The sequence below is a fragment of the Microtus ochrogaster genome, chromosome 6 (assembly GCF_000317375.1).
Source record: "Microtus ochrogaster isolate Prairie Vole_2 chromosome 6, MicOch1.0, whole genome shotgun sequence".
Taxonomy (NCBI): Eukaryota; Metazoa; Chordata; class Mammalia; order Rodentia; family Cricetidae; genus Microtus; species Microtus ochrogaster.
Window position 1 is genome coordinate 71,702,423 of NC_022013.1, and position 4,701 is coordinate 71,707,123.

Here is a 4,701-nt window from a genome sequence, read left to right on the forward strand (position 1 = left end):
CAGGAGGTTGAGTAAGCAACTAGCTGACAGGAAGTGGTAGGGAGGAGCCAGGTAGGGTTTTTGAGGAGGGTGAGGCAAAGCAGTAGTAGTATTCCTTGGGAGAGGAATTCCTGAGGAGGTGAGCTGCTTGCTGTTGTAAGAGTTGGTGCCTGAGGGACCAGAATTCCCTCAGGCTGTGGTTTTGAGGCCTAACCACTGCTGATAGCAGCGGAGTTGCAATTGCTGATTTGGACAGTTGTGGATTAAAAGGCAGCAACAAGATGTTATTTTTTTCTTCTGTGTAGTACTCTATTGTATAAATGAACGACATCTTGAATTTTGCAGGAAAATGGATGGAGCTAGGAAACATTATTTTGAGTGAGGTAACCCAGACGCAGAAAGATAATTATCACATGTACTCACTTATAAGTGGTTTTTAAACATAAAGCAAAGAAAACCAGTTCACAAATCACAATCCCAGAGAACTTAGACAACAATGAGGACACTAAGAGAGACATGCATAGATCTAATCTACATGGGAAGTAGAAAAAGACAAGATCTCCTGAGCAAATTGGGAGCAAGGGGACCTTGGGAGAGAGTTGAAGAGGAGGGGAGAGGCAGGGAAGGGAGCAGAGAAAATTGTAGAGCTAAATAAAAATCAATAAAAATAAAATAATAAAGTCAGCAACAATTTAAAAAGAGAACAACAGTCACTTTGATCAAGGGAAGCTCATGAAAATTTTGAGGTGTTAACTTTCTTTCTAGAGAACTTTTGAGATCTTTGGGTTTTAAAGGGAATTTTACTCCCTTAGAGAAAACAAGGAATGGGGAGATGGCTCAGTGCACACTTACTTCCTGCGCCGGTGTGAGGCCAGAGGTCACAGCCCCAGAACCCACGGAAAAGCTGGGTGTGGCAGAGCATACCTGGGATCCCAGAGTGGAAGGGGTGGCTGGGTGCAGCTTGGGCATTTGTACAGCCAATTGGCTAGCTCTAGGCCAGTACAGTCAACTGGCCAGCTCTAGGTCTGGCAAGTGGTCTCGAAAGCTCAGTGGATGCTGTTGTGGTTTGATTGAGAAATGTCACAACACTCATGTAATCGAACATTTTGTTCTCAGTTGTCAGTATATTTGGGGAAGTTATGGAAACTTTAGAAGGTGAAACCTTGCTGGAGGGATGTATGTTGCTGGGGACGGACTCTGAAGGTCTATAACCTTGCCTCATTTCCTGCTCTCTCTGCTTCCTGTGTGTTGATCAAAATGTGACCAGCCAGCTTCCTGTACCTGCTCCCACACCTTCCCCACCATTATGAACTTTAACCCTCTGGAAGTGTAAGCCAAAATAAACCCTTTCTTCCTTAAATTGCCATTCTATCATAGCGACAGGAAAACATCATTAATTCAGAGGGCTGTAGAGGAGGCCACGGGATACTGACCTCTGACCGCCATGCTATGTTATGCACTCAGGTGCACATGCACCAAACACATCTGTGTATACCTTTTATATACACACATGCATACCAGTGGGCACACACAAACAGTGATGTTCTCATTAACAAACTCAGTCAGCAAACAGTTACTAATAATCACTGAGAAGCCTGAACTTGAGTTATGTGCTGAGGACCCAGGGTGGTAAGACAGCTCTCACAAGGAGGAGTCGTGGAGACAGACTTGTGTGCAAATTACTTTTATATATGCTGTATTTGAGACCCTGGTGGGGGTGGGGGAATAGAAAAGTCTTGGATGCTTAAGGAAGCAGAAAATGGAGGCTTCCGCTGGCTTCTGGGGGATGATGGCGATGAGGACGGGACTGCCTCCCAGGAGGTGTATGGACATCTGCTGGTGAGAAGGGACAAGTAAGCTGCCTTCCCCACCAGCGTACTCTAAGTTCTCCATGGCATCGCTTTGATCACCCAGCAGTTCTCCAGCTTTTACAGCCGGAGTCAGCACTGCCTGGAGTGTTATGACCTGTTTCATATACGCCAGCTGCAAGAGCCCACGTCCTAATTGGCGGAGATGGCTCTCAGGTGGAGGAGCTGCTGCCCTGCCTTTTCTTCTGCTGGTGTTAGTCGGTCAAAATGCATGCACCTCCCATGCTTGTCCTGGGTCTAGGCACTCTGGTACTAATCTGTCTTTGGCTGTTACCTTGAACTTGGGATGTGACTCATTCTCCCTGCGGTGTTGTCTTTCCCTTGATCCTCACCTTGTTTCTGGCCTATTGTTTAAGCGCAAGCTGAGATCATCTCTAGTTACTCCGAGGATGTGTGTAAGGATCAGTGCAAACCTAAGTATGAAGGTCCCTGAGTGAGTTTGGTTCTCTCCCTCTCTGGGATCCAACAACACTCACTCACCTGAGTAATCCCTCTGTGTGATCTCGCTCTTTCTTTCTGTATATGCCTAAGAGGACCATGTCGGGTGTCTTGCTCAATTGCTCTCTACCTTCTCTTTTTGAAGCAGAGTCTCTCAATGTCTCTGGAGCATACTGATTTGGCAAGACAGGCTCCCCAGTGAATCCCAGAAATCTTCCTGTCTCTGCCTCCTCAGTGCTGGGATTACAGGGGCACGCTGCAGCATCCGGTTCTCAATATGGATGCTGGGAATCCGGACTCCGGCCGTCACGTTTGCGGGGATAAAACGTCACTGAGGGAGCCAACTCCCCAGCCCTTCACGTTCTGCTTTTGATGCCTAAGTTTAGTTCACATTGCTGGATAGAGTCTAGGATCCTTCGGCGACACAGAGGACCTGTCTGAGGTGTGAGATAGCCAGCGAGCCCGCAACACAGCTTGTCTTCTGATCTGAAACAGAAGAGCAGGCAGCAACCATCCCCATGCCCGAACCGGCGACGCTAGGGAATTGGCTCTTGAAAACGCGTCACCGAGACCGTTTCTTTCCAAACATCTGCAGGTTGTTAGCTTGATTTATTTTGAATTAAAAAATCTTTTTGAGTTGGCTGACAGCTTATTTTAATTCCCAGATGTTAAAATGTTTCAGCGGTTGGAAGGGGACTGTGCCCGTGGCTTTTGATGTGGTGGGAAGCAGTTGGGCACGCAGGTACACCTGCGGGACCTGCCCTTCTCATCACGGTCCTCTACGGTTTTAATCCTTCTGTGTAAGAGCCTGGGTGCCGCACGCCTTTGTTTACCATCTACTTGCTTGGGTCTTTGGCCTGGTGGCTAAGGCGGTCCAGCTCACATTCTGTGATGTGGTGGCCTTTATCCAGCCTGCAGTGCTTTGTGGATGCCTTAGATTCTTTGTGGGACACTTTGGGGGAACAAACAAACGCACAAATAAGTTTATATTTAATTAATATTTTTCTCTCCTTCCCGAAAATTTGCTGAATTAAGTTTCTGTTCAAAGAGATTCTCATAAATGCTTTGAAGATTTGTGGCTTGGTAAGGAGCCTTGACTTATTCTTTACTTTCCTTGGTTCTGAATGAACATCTTTTATTTTTAGTTCAACTTTTGGGCAGGGGACCCAAGGACTAAGTCCCCTTCCTTACAATCTCCTGTAATATACAAAGCTGCCACTACTGCCACCTTCTTCTGTCACAATTGCCGAACACTGTTCGTGGCCACCTCAAGTCCCTTAGAAACTGTCCTGTCATGTACCATCTGGTTACCCCTAGAGAACTTTCTACATTGGTTATTTTTATACTTCGCTCCATTTTTGCCTCCAAGATTTTCAGATTCATGTAGCTTGCTCTACCATCCTGTGGCACTGAGCTCTGAAAGGCCATTTGTGATTTGTTCTTTTATTTTTTTTTTTTCAATTTGTTCCTCACTTGTTACTTAAGTCTTTGCTTGTCACGTAACCTGCATGGATCTGCATGGAGGACCATCCTGAAACCAAACACTGAGATCACAGCTTGGAATGCTGACTTGGGAGTGAGGATTTAGGTGGGCACAGGGGTCCATCCTGTTCCTAGGCTACATTCAACTACCAAGTAAAGCATCTAAGACAAGGAGTGATAAATGGGAGCTCTCTGAAGGTTTCAACAACGAGAAAAGCGACTGTGGACACAAATTAGGCTAACAGGAAAGAGATTTGTGTGGAAGGCAAAGATCAGAAAGACTGAAGGAGGCCAGAAGGGACAGCAGGAAACACATGAACACAGGGGGAACGTGGAAGCACACGCCCATCAAGGGACGGCTGCATTTTCACCCTTCAAAATCGATTTGCTTTTTTTCTTTTTTGAATATCCTTTGTTGGTCATTTATTTTTTTTTATAAAACTTCATACTTTTTTGTCAGAGCACTTTTAAAAATATTTTCCATGAAATCTGTCTTCTTTCCGTCCCTTCCTCCCTTTCTTCTGCCACCCATCCCCATTAATACATTATCTGTCTTGTCTCTTTTTAGTGAAGGATAGAATGCTTTGTCTTTTTCTTTTAAACTTAATTTTACTTTATAATTCTGGTTCTACAAATCTCTTAAGGTGTATATTTGTGGCGACAAAAATGCTGTTTGATTTTCATAGTTTTATAAATTCACTTTTTAACCCAGAAAAGTAATGATTTCATTGTCGCATGTTGATAGACACTTTGTTCCTATTTCTGTCTCTCTTCCACAGCTCTGCCAGGCTCAGTTTCTCTTTTGTGTGTGAATGCGTGTGATGTAGGCACATGTGTGTGTAAAATGCACACATGTGGAAGTCAGAGTATGGCATCTGGTGTCTTTAGTACTCTCTACCTTATGTCTCTGAGCCAGGGTCTCTTCCTGTACCTG